Source organism: Hemiscyllium ocellatum, chromosome 28 (genome assembly GCF_020745735.1).
Source record: "Hemiscyllium ocellatum isolate sHemOce1 chromosome 28, sHemOce1.pat.X.cur, whole genome shotgun sequence".
Lineage (NCBI taxonomy): Eukaryota > Metazoa > Chordata > Chondrichthyes > Orectolobiformes > Hemiscylliidae > Hemiscyllium > Hemiscyllium ocellatum.
The window spans coordinates 51,306,841-51,331,808 of NC_083428.1; the positions used below are offsets into that span (position 1 = coordinate 51,306,841).

The 24,968-nt window shown below is 60.4% G+C and overlaps 1 long non-coding RNA gene across 1 annotated transcript in view; it reads left to right on the forward strand.

Moving 5' to 3' along the window:
• LOC132829170 (uncharacterized) overlaps positions 1-24,008 on the forward strand; it is a 468,019-nt gene extending 444,011 nt beyond the window's left edge. Inside the window, exon 3 of the long non-coding RNA XR_009646221.1 lies at positions 23,560-24,008. This is a non-coding gene — a long non-coding RNA (uncharacterized LOC132829170). The remainder of the gene's footprint in view (positions 1-23,559) is intronic.
• The last annotated feature ends 960 nt before the right edge of the window (positions 24,009-24,968 follow it).

Here is a 24,968-nt window from a genome sequence, read left to right on the forward strand (position 1 = left end):
CTCTCGCCTCCTCCCTATCCTGTCACCATCCCTCTCTTTCGACCTCTCCCTCCCTCTCTCGCCAAATCCCTGACTCTCTCGCCCCTCCCTCTCTCTCTCGCCCCTCCCTCTCGGTCTCTCGCCCCTCCCTCGCTCTCTCTCTCTCGCCTCCTCCCTCTCTCTCTCGCCCCTCCCTCTCTCTCTCGCCCCGTCCCTCTCACTCTCTTGCCCGTCCCCCCCCTCTCTCTTACCTGCGCCCTCTCTCTCCCTCACTGACTCCCTCTATCTCGCTCCTTCCCTCGCTCTCTCGGCCCCTCCCTCTCTCTCTGGCCCATGTCCCTCTTGGTCTCGCCCGCCCCCTTCTCTCTCGCCTGCCCTGCTCTCTCACCCGCTCCCTGTCCGTCTTACGCACTTCCCACTCTCTGTCGCCCCCCACTCTCTCGCCCTCCCTGCTCCTCTCTTTCACCCCCCTCCCTCTCTCTAGCACCTCTCTCTCTCTCTCACCCCCTCCCTTCCTCCCTCTCTCTCGCCTTCTCCCTCTTCTCTCGCCGCTCCCCCTCTCTCTCTCGCCCCCGACCCTCTCTCTCTCTCGCCCGTCCCCATCTCTCTCTTACCCGCGCCTCTCTCTCTCACCGACTCCCTCTCTCTCGCACATTCCCTCTCTCTCTCGCCCCCTTCCTCTCTCTTGCCCCGTCCCTCTTGCTCTCGCACGCCTCTTCTCTATCTCGCCATCCCTGCTCTCTCACCCCCTCCTTCTCCGTCTTACGCACTTCCCACTCTCTGTCGACCCCCGCTCTTTCGCCCTCCCTCCCCCTCTCTCACGCCCCCTCCCTCTCTCTCTCTCTCGCCCCTCCCTGTCTCTCTCGCCCCGTTCCCTCTCTCACCCGTGCCCTCTCTCTCTCACCTCCTTACCTCTCTCTCTCACCCCCTCCGTCTCCCTCGCACCCACTCCCTCTCCCTCGCCACCTCCCTCTCTGTCTCGTCCCTCCCACTCTCTCTCACCACCGTCCCTCTCACTCTCTCGCATGTCCCCCTCTCTCTCTATAGCCCGTGCCCTCTCTCTCAACGACTGCCTCTCTCTCGCCGCTTCCCTCTCTCTCTCGCCCCCTCTCGCCCCCTCCATATCCCGTTCCCATCCCTCTCTCTCTCTCACCCCCTCCCTCTCTCTCTCGCCCATCCCTCTATCTCTAACCCCCTCCCTCTCCCTCTTACGCCCTTCCCACTCTCTGTCGCACCCCACTCTCTCACCCCCCCCCTCTCGCCCTCCTCCCTCTCTCCCTCGCCCCCACCATCTCCCTCATGCCCCCTCCCTCTCTCTCTCGCCCCTCTTTCTCTCTCGCCCCCTCGCTCTCCCTCTCACCCCACTCCCTCTCTCTCGCCCCTTCCCACTCACTCTCTTGCATGTTCCCCTCTCTCTCTATCGCCCGCGCCCTCTCTCTCAATGACTGCCTCTCTCTTGCCCCTTCCCTCTCTCTCTCGCCCCCTCCGTCTCCCGTCCCCATCCCTTTCTCCCTCACCACCTCCCTCTCTCTCTCGTCCCTCCCACTCTCTCTCGCCCCCGTCCCTGTCATTCTCTCGCATGTTCCCTCTCTCTATTCACCGCGCCCTCTCTCTTAACGACTGCCTCTCTCTCGCCCCCTCCCTCTCTCTCTTGCCCATCCCTCTATCTCTACCCCCTCCCTCTCCTCTTACGCCCTTCCCACTCTCTGTCGCCCCCCTCTCTCTCACACTCCCTCCCCCTCTCTCTCGCTCCCCTCCATCTCTCTCTAGCCCTCTCTCTCTCTCTCTTTTGACCCCTCCCTCTCTCGGTCGCCCCCCTCCCACTCTCTCTCGTCCTCTCCCTCTCTCTCTCTCGCCCCTCCCTGTCTCTCTCGCCCCATCCCTCTCTCCCTCACCACTTCCCTCTCTCTCTCGTCCCTCCCTGACTCTCTCGCCAGTGCCCACTCACTCTGACCACCTTCCCTCTCCCTCTCACCTCCTTCCCTCTCTCTCTCGCCCCCTCCGTCTCCCTCTCACCCACACCCTCTCTCTCGCGTCTTCCGTCTCTCTCTCGCCCCTCCCTCTCTCTCTCTCACCCCCTCCTTTTCTCTCTCGCCGCTCCCTCTCTCTTGCACCCTTCCCTCTCACTCTCTCGCCCGTCCCCCTCTCTCTCTCTCACCCACGCCCTCTCTCTCTCACCTCCTCCCTCTCCTTCTCATCCCCTCTCTCTCCCTCTCACCCCCTCCATCTCCCTTTCACCGCCTTCCTCTCTCGCTCACGCCCCCTCCCACTCCTTCTCACCCACTCCCTCAATCTTGCCTCTTCCCCTCTCTCTTTCGCCCCCTCCCTCTCCCGTCCCCATCCCTCTCTCTTTCGCCCCCACCCTCTCTCTCTCATCAACTCCCTGTCTCTCTCACCCCTCTCTCTCTCTCTCTCGGCCCTCCCTCTCTGTCTCTCGTCCCCTCCCTCTCTCTCTCTCGCCCCTCCTCTCTCTCTCTCCCCGTCCCTCTCACTCTCTCGCCCGTCCCCCTCTCTCTCTCTCTTACTTGCGCCCTCTCTCTCTCACCGACTCCCTCTATCTCGTACCTTCCCTCCCTCTCTCGCCCCCTCCCTCTCTCTCTCGCCCCGTCCCTCTTGCTCTCGCCTGCCCCCTTCTCTCTCTCTCTCGCTCGCCCTTCTCTCTCTCGCACTTCCCACTCTCTGTCGCCCCCCACTCTCTCGCACTCCCTCCCCCTCTCCATCGACCCCTCCCTCTCACTGTTGCAGCCCTCCCACACTCTCTCGCCCCCGTCCCTTTCACTCTGTCGCCCATCCCCCTCTCTCTCTCTCTTACCCGCGCCCTCTCTCTCTCACCGACTCCCTCTATCTCGTACCTTCCCTCCCTCTCTCGCCCCCTCACTCTCTCTCTCGCCCGTCCCTCTTGCTCTCGCCCGCCCCCTTCTCTCTCTCACTCGCCCTTCTCTCTCTCGCACTTCCCACTCTCTGTCGCCCCCCCCACTCTCTCGCACTCCCTCCCCCTCTCCCTCGACCCCTCCCTCTCTCTGTTGCCCCCATACACTCTCTCGCCCCCTCCCTCTCTCTCTCGCCCGTGCCCAATCACTCTGACCCCCTTCCCTCTTCCTCTCACCTCCTTTCCTCTCTCTCTCGCCCCCTCCGTTTCCCTCTCATCCACTCTCTCTCTCTCGACTCTTCCCTCTCTCTCTCTCGCCCCTCCCTCTCTCTCTCGCACCCTCCCTTTCTCTCTCGCCCCCTTTCCTCTCACTCTCGCCCATCCCCCCTCTCTCTCTCACCCGTGCCCTCACTCTCTCACCCACTCCCTTTCCTTCTCAACGCCTCCCTCTCCCTCTCAACCCCATCCATCTCCCTTTCACCCCTTTCCTCTCTTTCTCACGCCCCCTCCCTCTCCTTCTCACCCATCCCCTCTCTCTTGCCCCTTCCCTCTCTCTCTTTCGCCTCCTCCCTCTCCCGTCCCCTTCCCTCTCTCTTTCGCTCGCTCCCTCTCTCTCTCTCGTTGCCTTCCCTTTTTCTCTCATCCCCCTCCCTCTCTCTCGTCCCCTTCCCTCCCTCTCTCGCCCCCTCCCTCTCCTGCTCTCATCCCCTCCCTCTCTCCCATCCTCCTCCCTCTCTACTCGTCCCCCTCCCCCTCTCTCTCTCACCTCCCCACCCTCCCTCTCTCTCTTGTCCCGCTCCCTCTCTCTCTCGCCCCTCCCTCTCTCCCTCTCTCGGCGACCCTCCCTCTCTCTCTCGTCCCCCTCCTACTATCTTTCTCGCGCCCTCTCTCTCACACGCCCTCCCTCTCTCTCGTCCCCCTCCCTCTCTCTCACACCCTTCCCACTCCCTCGTCCCCTCCCTCTCTCTCACCTCCCCATTCTCCCTCTCTCTCGTACCTCTCTATATCTCTCTCAACCCCCGCCCTCTCTCTCTCTCTCGCCTGCCCTCCCTGTCTCTCTCATCCCGATCCCTCTCTCTCGTACCCCTTGCTCTCTCTCTCTCGTACCCCTCCCTCTCCTGCGCTCAAGCCCATCCCTCTCTCTCATCCCCTTCCCTCTCTCTCTCGCCCCTACACTCTCTCTCTTGTCCCCCTCCCACTCCCACTCTCACCCGCTCCCTCTCTCTCGTACCCCTCCCCCTCTCTCTCACCTCCCCACCCTCCCTCTCTCTCTTGTCCCCCTCCCTCTCTCTTTCGCACTCTCTGTCTCTCCCTCTCTCGCCCGCTCTCCCTCTATCTATCTCACGCCCTCTCTCTCGCCCCCTTCCTCTCTCTCACATGCCATCCCTCTCTCTCGTCGCCCGCCATCTCTCTCTCGCTCACCTCCCTCTCTCTCATCCCCCTCCCTCTCTCTCTCTCGTCCACTCCCTCTCCCGCGCTCACCCCCTACCCTCTCTTCCGCCACCTCACTCGCTCTGGCTGCCCTCCTACCCTCGCGACCCCCTTCCTTTCTCACTCGTACCCCTCCCTCTGTCTCCTGCCCCTCCAACTCTCTCTCGACCCCCCTCCCACTCTGTCCCTCTCCTTCTCTCTCTCACCTCCCCACCCTCCTTGTCTCTCTTGTTCCCCTCCCTGTCTCTCTCGCCCCCTCCCTCTCTCTCTCTCTTGCCCGCCCTCCCTGTCTGTCTGATGCCCCTCCCTCTATCTCTCTCCCTCTCTCTCGCCCCCACCCTCTCACTCTCTCTCTCTAGCCCCCTCCCACTCTCTCTCTTGCACCCTCCCTCTCTGTATCATCCCCCTCCCTCTCTCACACTCGTCCCCCTCACTATCTGTCTAGCGCGCACCCTCTCTGTCTCATTCCCTTCCCTCTCTCTCTCGACCCCCTCCCTCTCTCTCGTCCCCCTCCCTCTCTCTCTCGTCCCCCTCCCTCTCTCTTGATCTCTCTCACCTCCCCACTCTCCCTCTCTCTCTCATACACCTCTATCTCTCTCACAAGCCCCTCCCTCTCTCTCTCTCGCTCGCCCTCCCTGTCTCTCTCATCCCCCTCCCTCTCTCTCGTCCCCCTCCCTCTCTCTCTCTCGTTCCCCTCCCTCTCCTGCTCTCACCCCCTCCCTCTCTCTCATCCCCCTCCCTCTCTCTCGTCCCCACCCTCTGTCTCTCGTCTCTCTCCCACTCCCGCTCTCACGCCTCCCTCTCTCTCGTACCCCTCTCCCTCTCTCTCTCACCTCCACACCCTCGCTCTGTCTCTTGCCCCCTCCCTGTCTCTCACCCCCCTCCGTCTCTCTCTCTCTGTCGCCCGCCGTCCCTGTCTGTCTCGTCCCCCTCCCTCTATCTCTCTCTCTCCCTCACTCTCGCCCCTCCCACTCTCTCTCGCGCCCTGCCTCTCTCTCTCGTCCCCCTCCCTCTCTCTCTTGCACACTCTCTCTCTGTCTCATCCCCTCCCTCTCTTTCTCGTCCCCCTCCCTATCTCTCTAGCACCCACCCTCCCTGTCTCATTCCCCTCCCTCTCTATCTCGACACCCTCCCTCTCTCTCTCATCCCCCTCCGACTCCCACTCTCACCCCCTCCCTCTCTCTCGTCCCTCTCCCTCTCTTTCTGTCGAATTCCCCACCCTCCCTCTCTCTCTTGTCCCCCTCCCACTCTCTCTCGTCCCCCTCCCTGTCTCTCTCGGCCCCCACCTCTATCTCTCACGCCCTCTCTCTCTCGTCCCCCTCCCTCTTTCTCTCGCACCCCTCCCTCTCTCTCTCACCCCGTCCATCTCTCTCTCTCTCCCCCCCTCGCACCCCTCCCTCTCTGTCTCATCATCCTCCCTCTCTCTCTCTCGTCCCCCCCTCTCTCTCACACCCCTCCCTCTCTCTCTCATCCCCTTCCCTCTCCTGCTCTCACCCCTCCCTCTCTCACATGTCCCTCTCGCTCTCTCTCCCCTTCTCTCTCACCCCCTCCTTCTCTCTCATCCCCCTCTCTCTCTCGCCCCCTCCCTCTTGCTCTCTCGTTCCCCTCTCTCTCTGTCTCACACCCCTTCCCTCCCTCTCACACTCGTCCCCCTCCCTCTCACTCTCGTCCCCCTCCCTCTCTCTTGTCTCCCTACTTTTCTCTATCATCCCCCTCCCTCTGTCTCCCGTCCCCCTCCCTCTGTCTCTCTCCCCTTCTCTCTCACCCCCTCCTTCTCTCTCATCCCCCTCCCTCTCTCTCTCGCCCCCTCCCTCTCGCTCTCTCGTTCCCCTCCCTCTCTCTCTCACACCCCTTCCCTCCCTCACTCTCTCGTCCCCCCCTCTCACTCTCGCCCCTCCCTCTCTCTTCCCTTCTTCCCTCTCTCTCATCCTCTTTCCCATTCTCTCTCTCTCTCGCCCCCTCCCTCTCTCTGGCCCCTCCATCTCTCTCTCGTCCTTCCCGCTCTCTCTCAACCCCTCCCTCTCTCTCTTATCCCCTCCCTCTCCCGCTCTCACCCCCCTCTCTCTACTCCCCTCTCTCTCGCCCCTCCCTTTCTCTCGTCCCCCTCCCTCCCTCTCTCTCATCCCCTCCCTCTCTCTCTCTCGCCCTCTCTCTCTCGACTCCTCTCTCTCTCTATCGCCCCATCCCTCTCTCTTGCACTCCCTCCCTCTCTGTCGTCCCCCTCCCTCCCTCTCTCTCGTCCCCCTCCTTCTGTCTCCCATCTCCCTCCCTCTCTCCTCCCTCTCTCGCCTCCTCCCTCTCTCTCATCCCCCTCCCCCTCTCTCTCGCCCCTCCATCACTCTCTCGTCCCCCTCCCACTCACGTTCTCACCCTCGCCCTCTCTCTCGTCCCCCTCCCCCTCTCTCTGACCTTCCCACCCTCCCTCTCTCTCTTGTCCTCCTCGCTCTCTCTCTCGCCGCCTCCCTCTCTACCTCTCTCATCCACCCTCCCTCTCTCTCTCCTCCCCTACCTCTATCTCTCTCATACCCTCTCTCTCGCCCCCTCCCTCTCTCTCACACGCCCTCCCTCTCTCTTGACCCCTCCCTGTCTCTCTCGTACCCTCCCTCTCTCTCGTCCCCCTCCCTCTCTCTCTCGTCTCCCACCCTCCCCTTCTCTCATCCCCCTCCCTCGCTCTCATCCCCCTCCCTCTCACTCGTCCCCTCCCCTCTCTCTCTCACCTCCCCTCCCTCTCTCTCGTCCCCCTCCCTCTATCTCTCGGTCCCTCCGTCTCTCCCTCTCTTGCCCGCTCTCCCTCTCACTCTCATCCCTCTCCATCTATCTATCTCACGCCCTCTCACTCGCCCCGTTTCTCTCTCTCACATGCCCTCCCTCCCTCTCGTCCCCCTCCCTCTCTCTCTCGTACCCTCCCTCTGTCTCCTGCCCCTCCAACTCTCTCTCGACCGCCCTCCCACTCTGTCCCTCTCCCTCTCTCTCTCATCTCCCCACGCTCCTTGTCTCTCTTGTCCCCCTCCCTGTCTCTCGCACCCCTCCCTCTCTCTCTCTCGCCCGCCCTCCCGGTCTGTCTCATGCCCCACCCTCTATTTCTCTCTCCCTCACTCTCGCCCCCACCCTCTCACTCTCTCTCTCGCCCCCTCCCACTCTCTCTTGCGCCCTCCCTCTCTCTCTCGTCCCCCTCCATCTCTCTCTTGCACCCTCCCTCTCTCTCTCATCCCCCTCCCTCTCTCACACTCGTCCCCCTCACTATCTCTCTAGCACGCACCCTGTCTCATTCCCCTCCCTCTCTCATTCGACCCCCTCCCTCTCTCTCGTCCCCCTCCCTCTTTCTCTTGCACCCCTCCCTCTCTCTCTCACACACCTCCCACTCTCTCGTCCCCCTCCCTCTCTCTCTCACCTCCCCATTCTCCCTCTCTCTCGTACCCCTCTATCTCTCTCTCAACCCCCTCCCTGTCTCTCTCCCTCGCCCGCCCTCCCTGTCTCTCTCATCCCCCTCCCTCTCTCTCGTCCCCCTACCTCTCTCTTTCTCGTTCCCCTCCCTCTCCTGCTCTCATCCCCCTCCATCTCTCTCATCCCCCTCCCTCTCTCTCTCGTCCCCACCCTCTCTCTCGTCCCTCTCCCACTCCCGCTCTCACCCCCTCCCTCTCTCTCGTACCCCTCCCGCTCTCTCTCTCTCTCACCTCCCCACCCTCCCTCTGTCTCTTCTCCCACTCCCTCTCTCTCTCGCCCCCTCCGTCTCTCCCTCTCTCGCCCACCCTCCCTCTCACTCTCATTCCCTTCCCTTTATCTCTCTCACGCCCTCTCTCTCGCCCCCTCCCTCTCTCTCGCCGGCCCTCCCTCTCTCTCGTACCCCTCCCTCTCTCTCTCTCACCCCTCCCACTCTCTCATCCCCCTCCCTCTCTTTCTCATCCCACTCCCTCACCCGCTCTCACACCCCCTCCCTCTCTCCGGCCCCCCTCACTCGCTCTGGCCGCCCTCCTTCCCTCTCGTGCCCCTCCCTTTCTCTCTCGTACCCCTCCCTCTGTCTCTTGTCCCCTCCCACTCTCTCTCGCCCCCTCCCACTCTGTCCCTCTCCCTCTCTCTCTCACCTCTCCACCCTCCCTCTCTCTCTTGCCCCCTCCCTGTCTCTCTCCCCGTCCCTCTCTCTCTCTCGTCCACTCCCTCTCCCGCGCTCACCCCCTACCCTCTCTCCCACCCCACTCACTCGTTCTGGCCGCCCTCCATCCCTCGCATCCCCCTCCCTTTCTCTCTCGTACCCCTCCCTCTGTCACCTGCCCCTCCAACTCTCTCTCGACCCCCCTCCCACTCTGTCCCTCTCCCTCTCTCTCTCACCTCCCCACCCTCCTTGTCTCTCTAGTTCCCTCCCACTCTCTCCCTAGCCCTCCCTCTCTCTCTCGTCCCCCTCCCTCTCTCTCTTGCACTCTCCCTCTCTGTCTCATCCCCCTCCCTCTCTCTCTCTCGTCCCCCTCCCTATCTCTCTAGCACCTGCCCTCCCTGTCTCATTCCCCTCCTCTCTCTCGACACCCTCCCTCTCTCTCTCGTCCCACTCCCACTCCCACTCTCACCCCCTCCCTCTCTCTTGTCCCCCTCCCTCTCTTTCTATCACTTCCCCAAATTCCCTCTCTCTCTTGACCCCTCCCACTCTCTGGCCCCCACCTCTATCTGTCTCGCCCTCCCTCTCTCTCGTCCCCCTCCCTCTTTCTCTCGCACCCCTCCCTCTCTCTCTCGCCCCACTCCTTCTCTCTCTCTCGCCCCCTCCATCTCTCTCTCTCACCCCTCCCTCTCTCTCTCACGCCCTCCCTGTCTCTCGTACCCCTCCCCCTCTCTCGCACCCCTCCCTCTCTGTCTCATCACCCTCCCTCTCTCTCTCTCGACCCCGTCCCTCTCTCTCCCTTCCCCCTCCCTCTCTCTCTCATCCCCTTCCCTCTCCTGCTCTCACACCTCCCTCTCTCACTTGTACCCCTCTGTCTTTCTCGCCTCCACCCTCTCTCTCTCGCTCATCCGCCCTCCCTGTCTATCTTGTCCCCCTCCCTCTCTCTCTCTTGCCCTCCCTCTCTCTCGTCCCCCTCCCTCACTCTCTCGCACCCCACCCTCTCTCTCTCTCTCGCCCCACCCTCTCTCTCTATCTCACCCCCTCCCTCTCTGGCGCCCTCCCTCTCTCTCATCCCACTCCCTCTCTCTCGCACTTCTCCCTCTCTATCTCATCCCCTTCATTCTCTCGCTCTCGACCCCCTCCCTCTCTCTCTCTTCCCGCTCCCCCCTCTCTCGTCCCCTTCCCTCTCCCGCTCTCACCCCTCTCTCTCTTTCATCCCCCTCACTCTCTCTCTCGCCCCCCTCCATCTCTCTGTTGTCCCTCTCCCACTCATGCTCTCACACCCCCTCCCACTCCCGCTCTCATACCCCTTACTCTCTCTCGTCCCCCTCCGTCTCTTTCTCTTCCCTCCACCCTCCCTCTCTCTCATCCTCTCCCAACCCCTCCCTCTCTCTCACTCTTCCCCTCCCTCTCTCTCTCGTCTCCGTCCCTCTCTCTATCATCCTCCTCCCTCTGTCTCCCGTCGCCCTCCCTCTCTCTCTCCCCCTTCTCTCTCTCTCTCGTCCCCCTCCCTATCCCGCTCTGACCCCCCTCTTGACCCCACCCTCTCTTTCTCTCACCTCCCCACTCTCCCTCTCTCTCTCGTCCCCCTCCCTCACTCTCTTCCCCCTCCCTCTCTCTCCCTTCCCACTCCCTCTCTCTCGCCCCCTCCCACTCTATCTCTCATACCCCTCTCTCTCTCTTGTCTCCCTCCCTTTCTCTCTCTCGTCCCCTCCCTCTCTCTCGTCCCCCTCCCTCTCCCGCTCTCATTTCCCCTCCCCCTCTCTCGTCAACCTCCCTCTCTCTCACCTCCCCACTCTCCCTGTCTTTCACCTCCCGACCCTCCCTCTCTCTCTCGACCCCTCCCTCTCTCCATTTCCACTCTCTCGCTTTGGCCCCCTCACTCTCTCTCTTGTTCCCCACCCCCTCTCTCTCTCGTCCCCCCTCTCTCTTTTGTCTCCCTACGTCTCTCAATCATCCCCCTCCCTCAGTCTTCCCTCCCCCGCCCTCTCTCTCTCTCCCCTTCTCTCTCACCCCCTCCTTCTCTCTTATCCCCCTCCCTCTCTCTCTCTCGCCCCCACCCTCTCGCTCTCTCGTTCCCCTCCCTCTCTCTCTCTCATACCTCTTACCTCCCTCTCACTCTCGTCCCCTACCTCTCACTCTCGTCCCCCTCCCCCTTACTTTCATCCCCCTCTCGCTCTCTCGCTCCCCTCTTTCTCGTCCCTCTCCCTCTCCCTCTCTCTCACCACCCCTCCCTCTCTCTCGTCTCCTCCCTCTCACTCTCGCCCCTCCCTCTCTCTTGTTCCCCTCCCTGTCTCTCTCATCCCTCTCCCTCTCTCGTCCCCCTCCCTCTCTCTCTCATCTCCCTCCCTCTCCTGCTCTCATCCCCCTCCCTCTCTCTCATCCCCCTCCCTCTCACTCGTCCCCTCCCCCCTCTCACCTCCCCACCCTCCCTCTCGCTCTTGACCGCTCCCTCTCTCTCACACACCCTCCGTCTATCCCTCTCTCGCCCGCCCTCCCTCTCACTCTCATCCCCCTCCCTCTATCTCTCTCGCGCTCTTCCTCTCGCCCCCTCCCTCTCTCTCTCGTCCCCTCTCTCTCTCTCTCTCATCCCACTCCCTCTCCCGCTCTCGTCTCCATCCCTGTCTGTCTCGTCCCCCTCCCTCTATCTCTCTCACCTCTCTCTCGCCCCGTCCCACTCTTTCTCTCCCTCTCTCTCGTCCTTCTCTCTCTCTCTCTCTCTCGCCCCCTCCCACTCTCTCTCGCACCTTCCCTTTCTGTCTCATCTCCCCCCTCTCTCTCGTCCCCTCCCTATCTCTCCAGCACCCACCCTCTCTGTCTCATCCCCCTCCCTCTCTCTCTCTTGTCCCCTCCCTATCTCTCTAGCACCCACACTCTCTGTCTCATCCTCCTCCCTCTCTTTCACTTCCCACCCTCCCTCTCTCTCACATCCCCCTCCCTCTCACTCTCGTTCCCCTCCCTCTCTCTCTCCTCCATCTACCTTTCCCGCTCTCATCCCCCTCCCTCTCTCTCATCCACGTCCATCTCTCACCTCCCCACCCTCCCTCTCTCTCACCTCCCCACCCTCCCTCTCACTCTCGTCCCCCTCCATCTCTCACGCTCCACTCCCTCGCTTTGACCCCTCTCCCTCTCTCTCTCGTCCCCACCCTCTCTTTCTTCTCCCCTCCCTCTCCCTTGTACCCCTCCCTCTCTCTCTCGTCTCCCTCCCTCCCTCTCTCTCATCCCCCTCTATCTGTCACCCGTCCCCCTCAATCTCTCTCCCTCTCTCCCCTCTCTCTCCCCCCCTCTCTCACCTCCTCCCTCTCTCTCTCGTCCCCCTCCCTCTCTTTTCCCCCTCTCTCTATCTCTCTGGCCCCCTTCCTCTCTCACTCTCTCTCTCTCGCACCCTCCCTCTCTCTCGCACTCCCTCCCTGTCTCTTGTCCCTCTCCCTTTCTCTATCGCTCCCGTCTCTCTCTCTCTCGTCCGCTTCCCTCTTCTTTCTTCCACCCCCTCTCTCTCTCTTTCTCTCCCCTCTCTCACTCTCACCCCCTCCTCTCTCTCGCCATCCTCCCCCTCCCGCTCTCCCCCTGGCTCTCTCTCTAACAACCTCCTCTCTCTCACTCTAAATCCCTCCCTCTCTCTCAATACTCCCTCTTTCTCTCTCGCACCACCCCTCCCTCTCTCTCTCATCCCCTCCCTCTCCCGCTCTCTCCCCCTCCCTCTCTCTCTCGTCCCCTCTCTCTCGCCCCCTCCCTTTCTCTCGTCCCCCTCCCTTCCTCTCTCTCATCCCCCTCCCCTCTCTCTCTCTCGCCCTCTCTCTCGACTCCTCTCTCACTCTATCGCCCCCTCCCTCTCTTTCGCACTCCCTCCCTCTCTGTCGTCCCTCTCTCTCTCTCTCTCTCTCGTCCCTCCCACTCTCTCTCGCACCCTCCCTCTCTGTCTCATCTCCCCCTCTCTCTCGTCCCCCTCCCTATCTCTCCAGCACCCACCCTCTCTGTCTCATCCCCCTCCCTCTCTTTCACTCGACCCCTCCCTCTCTGTCTTGTCCCCTTCCCACTCTCACTCTCACCCCCTCCCTCTCTCTCGTTCCCCTCCCTCTATCTCTCGTCCCCCTACCTTTCCCACTCTCATCCCCCTCCCTCTCTCTCATCAACCTCCATCTCTCACCTCCCCACCCTCCCTCTCTCTCACCTCCCCACCCTCCCTCTCACTCTCGTCCCCCTCCCTTTCTCACGCTCCACTCCCTCACTCTGGTCCCTCTCCCTCTCTCTCTCGTCCCCACCCTCTCTTTCTTCTCCCCCTCCCTCTCTCTCGTACCCCTCCCTCTCTCTCTCGTCTCCCTCCCTCTCTCTCTCTCATCCCCCTCTATCTGTCTCCCATCCCCCTCAATCTCTCTCCCTCTCTCCCCTCTCTCTCCCCCTCTCTCTCGCCTCCTCCCTCTCTCTTGTCCCCTCCCTCTCTCTCGTCCCCCTCTCTCTATCTCTCTCTCTCGCCCCCTTCCTCTCTCTCTCTCTCACACTCTCCCTCTCTCTCGCACTCCCTCCCTCTCTCTCGTCCCTTTCCCTTTCTCTATCGTCCCCCTTTCTATCTCTCTCATCCCCTTCCCTCTATCTTTCTTCCACCCCCCCTCTCTCTCTCCCCTCTCTCTCTCATCCCCCTCCTCTCTCTCGCCACCCTTCCCCTCTCTCTCTCCCCCTGGCTCTCTCTCTAACAACCTCCTCCCTCTCACTCTAAACCCCTCCCTCTCTCTCAACCCTCCCTCTTTCTCTCTCGCCCCCTCCCTCTCTCTCTCTCATCCACCTCCCTTTCTGACTCGTCCCCCTCCCTCTCTCACTCGAACCCCTCCCGCTCTCTCTTGCCAGCCCTCCCATTCTCTCTCGTTCGCCCTCCCATTCTCTCTCGTCTCCATCCCTCTCTCTCACCCCTTAATTCTCTCACACCCCCTCCCTCTCGCTCTCTCGTTCCCCTCCCTCTCTCTCTCACCTTCCTTCCCTCCCTCTCACTCTCGTCCCCCTCCCTCTCACTCTCATCCCCCTCCCGCTCACTCTCGTCCCCCTCCCTCTTTCTGCGCCCCTTTCTCTCCCGTCCCTCTCCCTCTCTCTGAAACCCCCTCCCTCACTCTCTCGACACCTCCCTCACACTCTCACCCCTCCCTCTCTCACCCCTTCTTACCTCTCTCTCACCCTCCTTCCCTCTCTCTCTCTTTCTCTCGCCGCCTCTCTCTCTCTGGCCTCTCCCTCTCTCGCCATTCCCCCTCTCTCTCAGCCCCTCGCTCTCTCTCTCGCCCCGCCCTCCTTCTCTTGCTCCCTCCCTCGCTCTCTCATCCCCTCCCTCTCTTTCTCACCCCTCCCTCTTTCTCTTGACGCCTCACTCTCTCTCGCGCCCCCTCCCTCTCTCTCTCGCGCCCCCTCCCTCTGTATCTCGCCCCTTCCTCTCTCTCTCTCGCCCCCTCCCTCACTCTCACACCCCTCTCTCTCGCTTACCCCTCCCTCTCTCTCGCCCCCTCCCTCTATCTCTCGCACCCCTCCCCCTCACTCTTGTCCCGCTCCCTCTCTCTCGAACCCCCTCTCTTCCCTCTCTCTCCATCTCTCTCAACCCCCTCCCTCACTCTCTCGCCCCCGTCCCTCTCTCTTGTCCTCCTCCCTCTCTCACTCTCGCCCACCCTCCCATTTTCTCTCTCACCCCCTCCCTCTCCGTATTTCTCTCACCCCATTCCCACCCACTCACTCTCGTCCCCTTCCCTCTCACTCTCGTCCCCCTCCCTCTCTCTAGCCCCCCTCTCTCTCTCGTCCCTGTCCCTCTCCCTCTCTCTCAACCACCCTCCCTCACTCTCTCGACTCCTCCCTCTCACTCTTTCCCCTCCCTGTCTCGCCCCTTCTTCCCTCTCTCTCACCCTCCTTCCCTCGCTCTCTCTTGCCCCCTCCCTCTCTTTGGCCCCTCCCACTCTCTTTCACCTCTCCTCCTCTTTCTCGCCCCGCCCTCTTTCTCTTGACGCCTCACTCTCCCTCTCGCCACCTCCCTCTGTATCTCGCCCCCCCATCTCTCTCTCGCCTCCGTCCCTCTCTCATCCCTCCCTCTCTCTCACGGCCCCTCCCACTCTCTCATCCCCTCGCTCTCTCTCCATCAACCTCCTCCCTCTCACTCTAATCCCCTGCCTCACTCTCGACCCTCCCTCTCTCTTTCTCTCTTGCCACACCCTCCTCTCTCTCTCTCTCGCCCCGTCCCTCTCTCTCTCGCACCCTCCCTCTCTCCCTCGTCACCTCCTTCTCTTTCAGACCCCTCCCTCTTTCTCTCTCGTAACGCTCCCACTCTCTTCGTTCCCCTGCATCTCTCTCTCACAACCCCTCCCTCTCTCTCGTCGTCCTCCCTTTCTCTCTCTCGCCCACTCTGCCATTTTCTCTGTCGTTCCCCCTTCCTCCCTCTCACCCCTTATCTCTCTCTCACCCCCTTCCCTCTCTCTCATTCTCTCTCGTCCCCCTCCCTCTCACTCTAGTCCCCTCCCCCCCAATCTCGTCCCCCTCGCACTCTCTCGATCCCCTCTCTCTCGTCCCTCTCCCTCTCACTCTCTCACAACCCCCCTCCCTCACTCTCTCGTCCTTTCCCTCTCACTCTCGCCCATCCGTCTCTCGCCCCTCCCTCCCGCTCTCTCACCCTCCTTCCCTCTCTCTCTCGCCCCCCATTCCTCTCTCTCGACCCTTCCCTCTCTCTGGCCCCTTCCTCTCTCTCTCACCCCCTCCCTCCCTCTCTCGCCCCTCCCTCTTTCTCTTGCCCCTCCATCTCTCTCTCATCCCCTCTCTTTCCCTCGCTCCTCTCTCTTTCACAAGTCCCCTCACTCTATATCTCGCCCCCTCCTCTCTCTCTCACCCTTCCCTCTCTCTCTCGCCCCCTCACTCTCTCTCTCACATCCCTCCCCCTCACTCTCATCCCCCTCACTCTCTCTCTCAAACCCACTCACTCTCTCTCTCACATCCGTCCCCCTCACTCTCGTCCCCCTCCCTCTCTCTTTCCCCCTCCCTCTCTCTCTCAGCCCCCCTCCCTCTTTCTCTCTCGTACCCCTCCCACTCTCTCTCGTCCCCTCCCTCTCTCTCTCATCCTCTCACTCTCTCTCGCACTACCCTTCCCTCTCTCTTGTCCTCCTCCCTCTCTCTCTCTCGCCTACCCTCCCATTTTCTCTCTCATCCCCTCCCTCTCTTTCACCACTTATCTCTCTCTCACCCACTCCCTCTCGCTCTCTCGTTCCCCTCCCTCCCTCTCTCACCCTCCTTCCCTCCCTCTCACTCTCGTCCCCCACCCTCTCACTCTCGTCCCCCCTCTCTCTAGCCCCCCCTCTCTCTCGTCCCTTCTTCCTTTTCTCTCTCCCTCCTTCCCTCTCTCTCACGCCCCTCCCTCTCTCTGGCCCCTCCCTCTCTCTCTCACCATTTCCCCTCCCTCTCTCTCTCACCATTCCCCCTCTCTCTCTCAACCCCTCCATCTCTCTCTCGCCCCGCCCTCTTTTTCTTGCCCCCTCTCTCTCTTTCTCACCCCCTCCCTCTCTCTCTCTCTCAGCCCCCCTCTTTCTCTAACCCCCCGCCTTTCTCTCGTTCCCCTCCCTCTCTCTCTCTCTCGCCCCCCTCTCTATCTCGACAGCTCCATCTCTCTCAGCCCCCTCCCTCTTTCACTCTCTTAACGCTCCCACTATCTCTCATCCCTCTCCATTTCTCTCTCAGACACCCTCCCTCTCTCTCGTCCTCCTCCCTGTCTCTCTCTCACCCACCCTCCATTTTCTCTGTCGTTCCCCCCCTCCCTCTCGCCCCTATTCTCCCTCTCACCCCCTTCCCTCTCTCTCACTCTCTCTCGTACCCCTCCCTCTCACTCTCATCCCCTCCCCCTCACTGTCCTTCCCCCTCCCTCACTCTCGACCCTCCCTTTCTCTCGTCCCCTCCCTCTCACTCTAGCCCCTCCGTCTCTCGCCCCTCCCTCTCTATCTCTCACGCACCTTCCCTCTCTCTTCCTCGCCCCCCATTTCTCTCTCTCTCGAACCCTCCCTGTCTCTGGCCCCTTCCTCTCTCTCTCATTCCCTCCCTCCCTCTCTCGCCTCTCCCTTTCTCTTGCCCCCTCTCTCTTTCATCCCCTCTCTCTCCCTCGCCCCTCTCTCTTTCTCTAGCCCCCTCACTCTCTCTCTTGCCCCCTCCATCTCTCTTTCATGCCCCCTCTCTCTGTATCTCGCCCCCTCCTCTCTTTCTCACCCCTCCCTCTATCTCGCCCTCTCTCTCTCACACCCCTCCCCCTCTCTCTCATGCCCCCTCTCTCTCTCTCGTCTCCCTTCTCTCTCGTCCCTCTCCCTCTCCATCTCTCAAACCCCTCCCTCACTCTCTCGCCCCTCCCTCTCTCTCTCGCCACCTCCCTCTCTCAGCCCCCCTTCCACTTTCTCTCTCATACCCCTCCCACTCTCTCTCGTCCCCCTCCCTCTATCCCGCTCCACTGCCTCGCTCTGGCCCCATCCCTCTCTCTCTCGCCCCCCTCCCTCTCTCTCCCGTCCCCATCCCTCTCTCTCTCTCCCCTCTCTCTCACCCCCTCCCTCTCTCTCGTACACCTCCATCTCTCTCACCTCCCCACCCTCCCTCTCTCTCACCTCCCCACCCTCCCTCTCTCTCTCGCCCCCTCCCTCTATCCCGCTCCTCTCACTCGCTCTGGCCCCCCCCTCCCTCTCTCTCTCGTCCCCCACCCTCTCTTTCTCGTCCCCTCTCTCTCTCATCCCCCTCCCTCTCTCTATCGTCCCTCTCCCTCTCTGTCTCTCCCCTTCTCTCTCTGCCCTTCCCTCTCTCTCGTCCTCCTCCCTCTCTCTCGTCCCCTCCCTCCCTCTCTCTCTCATCCCCCTCCCACTAGCTCTCTCGCCCTCTCTCTCTCGACTCCTTCCTCTCTCTCTCTCTCTCTCTCTCTCTGGCACCCTCCCTCTCTCTCGCACTCCTTCCCTCTCTCTCGTCCATCTCACTCTCTCTCTCGTACCCCCCTCTCTCTCTCTCGTCCCCTTCCCTCTCTCTTTCTTCCACCTCGATCTCTCTCTCTCGCCCCTCTCTCTCTCTCAACCCCCTCCTCTCTCTCAACCCCCTCCCTTTCACACTCCCCCGGGTCTCTCTCTATCAACCTCCTCCCTCTCACTCTAACCCTCTCCCCCTCTCTCGACGCTCCCTATTTCTCTCTCGCCCCACCCCTCCTCTCTCTCTTTCCCGCTCCATCTCTCTCTCTCGCCCCCTCCCTCTCTCTCTCCTCCGCCTCCCTTACACACTCGTTCCCCTCTCTCTCTCTCACTCGTCCCCCTCCCACTATCTCTCGCCCTCCCTCCTATTCTCTCTCGCCCCCTCCCTCTCTCTCTCGCCACCTCCCTCTTTCTCAGCCCCCTGCCTCTTTCTGTCTTGTACAGCTCGCACTCTCTCTCTTCCCCCTCCCTAGCTCTCTCATCCCCCTCCCTCTCTCTCTCACCCCCTCTCTCATCCTCCTCTCTGTCTTTCTCTCGCCCACCCTCCTATTTTCTCTCTCACCCCCTTACCTCTCTCTGTCCTCCCCTCTCTCTCATTCTAGTTCCCCTCCCCCTCAGTCTCGTCACTCCCTCCCTCTCGAATCCCTCTCCCTCGTCCATCTCCCTCTCACTCTCTCTCAACCCCTCTCCCCTTCTCTTCCATCCCCTCTCTCTCTCGCCTCTCTCTCTTTCTCTAGCACCCTCACTCTCTCTCTCTCTCCCCTCCCTCCCTCTCTCTCTCACCCCCTCCCTCTGTATCTCGCACCCTCCTCTCTCTCTCGCCCCTCCCTGTCTCTCTCCTCCCTCTCTCTCTCTCGCCCCCTCACTCTCTCTCTCGCCCCCTCCCTCCCTCTCTCTCTCGTTCCCCTCCCCCTCACTCTCGTCAACTTCCTCTCTCTCGCCCCTCTCTCGTCCCTCTCCCTCTCCCTCTCACTCTCTCTCAACACCCCTCCCTCTCTCTCTCGCCCCTCCCTCTCTCTCACCCCTCCCTCTCTCGCGCGCCCCCTGACTCTGTCTCTCGTCCCCTATCTCTCTCTCTCGCTCCCCTCCCCCTCACTCTCGTCCTCCTGCCTCTTTCTCAGCCCTCTCCCTCTTTCTCTCCCATACCATTCCCACTATCTCTCGTACCCCTCCCTATCTCTCATCCCCCTCCCTTTCTCTTGCACCCCCTCTCCGTCTCTCTTGTACTCCTCCCTCTCTCTCTCTCGCCTACCCTCCCATTTTCTCTCTCGTCCCCTCCCTCTCTCTCACCCCTTATCTCTCTCTCACCCCCTCCTTCTCGCTCTCTCGTTAGCCTCCTTCTCTCTCTCACCCCTTCCCTCCCTCTCACTCTCGTCCCCCTCCCACTCATTCTCGTCTACCCTCCCGCTCACTCTCGTCCCCCTCCCTCTCTCTATCCCCCCTCTCTCGTTCCTCTCCCTCTCCCTCTCTCTCAACCCCTCTCCCTCACTCTCTGTATTGCTCCCTCTCACTCTCGCCCCTCCCTCTCTCGCCTCTTCTTCCCTCTATAAGAGGGCGGCACGGTGGCACAGTGGTTAGCACTGCTGCCTCACAGCACCAGAGACCCGGGTTCAATTCCCGACTCAGGCGACTGACTGTGTGGAGTTTGCACGTTCTCCCGTGTCTGCGTGGGTTTCCTTCGGGTGCTCCGGTTTCCTCCCACAGTCCAAAGATGTGCGGTTCAGGTGAATTGGCCATGCTAAATTGCCCGTAGTGTTAGGTAAGGGGTAATGTAGGGGTATGGGTGGGTTTCGCTTCGGCGGGTCGGTGTGGACTTGTTGGGCCGAAGGGCCTGTTTCCACACTGTAAATCTAATCTAATCTAATCTATCTCACCCCCCTTCCCTCTCTCTCTCGCCCCTCCCTCTCTCTGGCCCCTCCCTCTCTCTATCGCCCCTCCCCCTCTGTCAACCCCTCCCTCGCTCTCTCGCCCCGCCCTCGTTCTCTTGCCCCTCCATCTCTCTCTCATCCCCTCCCTCTCTCTCTCGCCCCCTCCCTCTCTCTCTCGACCGCTCCCTCTCTTTCTGTCGACCCCTCCCTCTCTCTCTCGCCCCTCCCCCTCTCTCTCGACCCCTCCCTTACTCTTTCGACCCCTCCCTCTCACTCTCGACCCTCCCTCTCTCTCACCCTCCTTCCCTCTCTCTCTCTCTCGCCCGCTCCCTCTATCTGGCCCCTCCCGCTCTCTCTCGCCACTTCCCCTCTCTCTCAACTCCTCCCTCGTTCTCTCGCCCCGCCCTCGGTCTCTTGCCCCCTCCCTCTCTCGCTCATCCACTCCTTCTCTCTCTCGCCCCTCCATCTTTCTCTTGACACCTCACTCTCTCTCTCGCACCCTCCCTCTCTCTCTCTTGCCCCCTCCCTCTGTATCTTGACCCCTCCTCTCTCTCTCGCCTCCCTCACTCTCTCTCATCCCTCCCTCTCTCGCTCTCCCCGTTCCCTCTCTCTCGCCCTCTCTCCCATTCTCTCTCATCCTCCTCGCTCTCTCACACCCCCTCCCTCTCCCTCACCCCCTTGTTCTCTCTCCATCAACCTCCTCCCTCTCCCTCTAACCCCCCTCACTCTCGACCCTCCATCTCTCTCTCTCACCCCACCCCCTTCTCTCTCTCGCCCTCTCCCTCTCTCTCTACCCCGCCCCCTCCCTCACTCTCTCTCTCTCAGCCCCCTCCCTCTTTCTCTCACCCCGCCTCTCTCTCGTTCCCCTCCCTCTCTCTCTCTTTCGCCCCCTCTCTCTATCTCGCCACCTCGCTCTCTCTCACAGCCCCCTCCCCTTTTCTCTCTCGTTACGCTCCCACTCTCTCTCGTCCCCCTCCATCTCTCTCACACCCCCTTCCTCTCTCTCTTGCCCCTTCCCTCTCCCACCTCCCTCTCTCAGTCCCCCTCCCTCTTTCTCTCTCGTACCCCACCCACTCTCTCTCGTCCCCATCCCACTCTCTCTCGTCCCCCTCCCTCTCTCTCTCTTTCGCCCCCTCTCTCTCTATCTCGCCATCTCCCTCTCTCTCACAGCCCCCTCCCCTTTTCTCTCTCGTTACGCTCCCACTCTCTCTCGTCCTACTTCCTGTCTTACTCTCGCCCACCCTCCCATTTTCTCTATCGTTGCCCCTCCCTCCCTCTCGCCCCTTATCTCTCTCTCACCCCCTTGACTCTCTCTCTCACTCTCTCTCGTCCGCCTTCCTCTCACTCGACCCCCTCTCTCTCATCTCTCTCTCTCTCAACACCTTCCCTCACTCTCTCGTCCCCTTCCTCTCACTCTCGCCCCTCCTTCTCTCGCCCCTTCTTCCCTCTCTCTCACCGTCCTTCCCTCTCTCTCTCTCGCTCCCTCCCTCTCTCTGGCCCCTTCCTCTCTCTCTCACCCCCTCCTTCTCTCGCCAATCCCTCTTTCTCTTGCCCCCTCCCTCTCTCTCTCTCATCCCCTCTCTCTTCCTCGCCCCCTCTCTTTCTCTAGCCCCCTCACTCTCTCTCTCTCGCCGCCTCCCTCTCTGTCTCACGCTCCCTCTCTCTCTCACACCCCTCCCTCTCTCTCACGCCTCCCTCTCACTCTCGCCCCCTCACTCCCGCTCTCACACCCCTACCCCTCACTCTCGTACCCCTCCCTCTCTCTCATCCCCTTCTCTCTCTTCCCTCTCCCTCTCCCTCTCTCTCAACCCCCCTACCTCACTCTCTTGCCCCTTCCCTCTCCCACCTCCCTCTCTCAGTCACCCTCCCTCTTTCTCTCTCGTACCCCACCCACACTCTCTCGTACCCCTCCCACTCTCTCTCATCCCCTCCCTCTCTTTCTCATTCCCCTCCCTCTCTCTCGCACCCACTCCCTCTCTCTCGTCCTTTATCTCTCTCTCACCCTCTCTTACTCGCTCTCTCGTTCCCCTCCCTCTCTCTCACCCCTCTTTCCTCTCCCTCTCTCTCGTCGCCACTCCCTCTCACACTCCTTCCCCTCCCCCTCACTCTCTTCCCCTCCCTCTCCCTCGACCCTCCTGTCTCGTTCCTCCCCTCTCCCTCTTTCTCAACCCCCCGACTTTCTCGTCCTCTTACTCTCCTTTTCGCCCTTTCCTCTCCTGCCCCTTCTTACCTCTCTCTCAACCTGCTTCCCTCTCTCTCTCTCGCCCCCATCACTTTCTCTCTCGCCACACTCCCTCTCTCTCTCATCCACTCTCTATCTCTCTCGCCCCCGCCCCCTCTCTCTCACCCCATCCATCTTTCTCTTGACCCCTCACACTCTCTCTCACCCCCTCCCTCTCTCCCTCTCACCCCTCCCTCTTTATCTCGCCCCTCCCTCTCTCTCGTCCCCTCCCTCTCTCTCTCGCCCCCTCCGTGTCTCTCTCGCCCCCTCCCTCTCTCTCTCGCCTCCCTCCCTCGCTCTCTCGCCCCCTCCCTCTCTCTTGCCCCCTCCCTTCTCTCTCTCGCCACTCCCTCCCTCTCTCTCGCCACGTCCCTCTCTCTCTCGCCCCCTCCCTCTCTCTCTCGCCCCCCTCCCTCTCTGTCTCGCCCTCCCTCTCTCTCTCGTCCCCGCTCTTTCTCCATCACCCCCTCCCTCTCTCTATCGCCCCTCCCTCTCTCTATCGCCCCTTCCTTCTCTCTGTCTTCCCTTCTCCTCTCTGGCTCTCCCGCTCCCATTCTCCCTCGCCCCCTCCCCCTCTCTCTCACCCCTCTCTCTTTCTGTTTCGCCCCTCCCTCTCTCTGTCGCCGCCTCCCTCTCTCTCTCGCCCCTTCCCCCTCTCTCTCTCTCGCCCCCTCCCTCTCTCTCTCGCCCCCTCCCTCTCTCTCTCGCCCCGTCCCTCTACCTATCGCCCCCTCCCTCTCTCTATCGCCCCTTCCTTCTCTCTATCATCCTATCTCTCTCTCTTTCACCCCCTCCCTTTCTCCCTAGCCCCTCTCTCTTTCTGTCTCGCCCCCTCCCTCTCTCTGTCGCCGCCTCCCTCTCTCTTTCGCCCCTTACCCCTCTCTCCCTCGCGCCCCTCCCTCTCTCTCTCGCCACCTCCCTCTACCTATCGCCCCCTCCCTCTCTCTATTGCCCCTTCCTTCTCTCTATCATCCCATCTCTCTCGCTTTCACCCCCTCCCTTTCTCCCTAGCCCACTCCCTATCTCTCTCACCCCTCTCTCTCTCTCTTGCCCCCTCCCTCTCTCTCTCGCCCCCCTCCCTTTCTCTCACCCCCTCCCTTTCTCCGCCCCCTCCTTCTCTCTTACCCTGTTCCGTCTCTCTCTCGCCCCTCCCTCTCTCTCTCACCCCCTCCCCCTCTCTCTCCCTCAGGCACTGAACCCTTCTATTCCCTTTCCTGAGGACCAGGAATTGGGGCTGAGTCTGTCTCTCTCCAGCTCAGCTTCTCCAACACAAGGACACACAACAACATTGGTCACTCTGCTGCTCGGCACGCTTTAATCAACAGTTTTATTGTTTACAAATGGAAGTGATGGATACAGTCAGTGGGATGGTGCCTTTTCTCACTGGCCCCTGAGTTGTGAGAAACATTGAAATGTTTCCCTGTAACCCCCTGTGGGATAAGGATGGACAAACCAGCGCTAACCTCAGTCTGTTACCATAGCGACAGGCTGCTCCATCGCTGAAACACTGAACTGAAATGAGAAAATCCCGGATGGTGTGATTAATGAGGGAATTTGATGGATGGATGGATTTGGGTGAAGGGATATTTCAGCACATTCTTCAGCTGCTGCCTGAACTTAGTCTGGGTCCCAGCATAAATCACGGTGTTTGTGCTGCAACTGAGGAGCTGCAGCATGAAGCCCAATTCCTGCACAAAGTAATCGAGATGCATAGACTGATACACAATCCAAAACATTCGGTACCACATAGAAAACAGCATTAACATTGACCATAAAAAGATGAAATTGGCCGAGATCACAAACAGTAAAATGATGGATTTTTTTCGGTTTCTCATTTCTGTGTCAGACTGAACGTCCCCATTGGTGTGAGCACGGAGTCTCCTGCGGGCTCTGCTGGTCACTAAAATGTGTCTGACGGTGAGAACATTGATCAGCAGAATCAGGAGAAATGGGACACACGGGGTTAGAATGTGGTGGAGGAACTGGATTGTGACCCAGACACTGGAGATGAGAACAGCACCTGTTACATCACAAAACTAGGGGGCGTTCCCCAGCAAATACCGAGCCGTGAGCATAAAGTACCAGAAAATGTTCTTTAAACAGCTCAGCACAGTCACAGCTCCCAGAACCACAGCCACCGTTTTCTCACTGCAATATTTACTTTTCAGCTTCTGGCAACAAATGGCCACAAACCGATCAAAGGTGAAAGCGACGGTGAACCAGACAGAGCAGTCAGTGGCTGCATAAAGCAGGACGGCGTGGATATTACACACGCGGACGGAGTACTCCAGGAAATAAAACTGTTCCCAATAAACAATGGGAATGTGTCTCAGGATCAGGTCGAGGATAATGACCAGGAGATCCGCCGCTGTCATGGCCCCCAGGTAACGTCTGACACATGGAGACAATCCACAATCTTTATAAAGCAGGACGTAGATGGTCACTACGTTAACTGTGAGGAAGGAAAACAAACCCATTATCCATCAGCCTGGAGGCAAAGGGACCCGTTTGATCGGGGACTCTGTGAGATTTTCAAATGTGTCCCTGTATTCAGGGATTTATTCAAATAATTGGAGCTGGAATAACAAATGGGAAGGTCGGAATTACTGACAAAAATGTGACATAAACCACAAGAAACCCTCCCTCCCTAAACACACAGAGACACATCCATAAGGACAGATGGTTTCTAGAAAATTCCCACACACTCGATCACTCGAGAGCAGACACAGGTCACTCCTTCCCAGTTCCTAATACGGAGGGTGGAAACGTTGCTGTCCTAAAGGATTCACTCCCAGTTTCCTGAAGACAACCAGAGTTTGGGAATTTCTGTATTTTGATCTAAATTGTGGTCGATCCTGTGTCGTGAAGAAATGTAAACGCAGGGAAAACGTATTCACCCCTTTAACTGCCAGAGGGGCCTTCGGAACAGTGTCTCCTTCTCCCTGGAATGGGATCTCTTCCCTCGGGATCTTTTCGTTTGTTCAATTCACTGACGTCCGGCCGTTCACAAACAATGTCAGGGACAGAACGTTGCGGGGAATGTCAGTTATATAATGTCAGGGACAGAACGTTCCGGGGAATGTCAGTTATAGAATGTCAGGGACAGAACATTCCGGGGAATGGCAGTTATGGAATGTCAGGGACAGAACGTTCCGGGGAGCTCCGTGACCTGTCCATCACCTTTCCCCCCGACCCACCCACCAACATGATGTACTGTGCACACGCTACATATCTGTCCAGTACCGGGAGCTACACTAACCACATCATTGCATTATCTCAACCAGACAGTCTGACCAGCACAGAGACCTATGCAGTGATCACCCGTGAATAGATCTGTAAACTAGGAGCAGTTACCCTCCCAGCATGTAGGGCTGTGTACCCCACCAAGTGAGTGTGACAGTGGGATTATCTGCTGAGGCTGAGCTAGTTTCCTCGTGCTATCGTATCGAACTCACCTCATCAACTATCCACCACAGATAAGGGTCACTGTATTCTCTCTTCTCCCTCACACTCACTGTGTATCTGTTATAGCACTGACCACTGGACAAGGCTCTTGCTCCACCTCTCTCATTGTCGC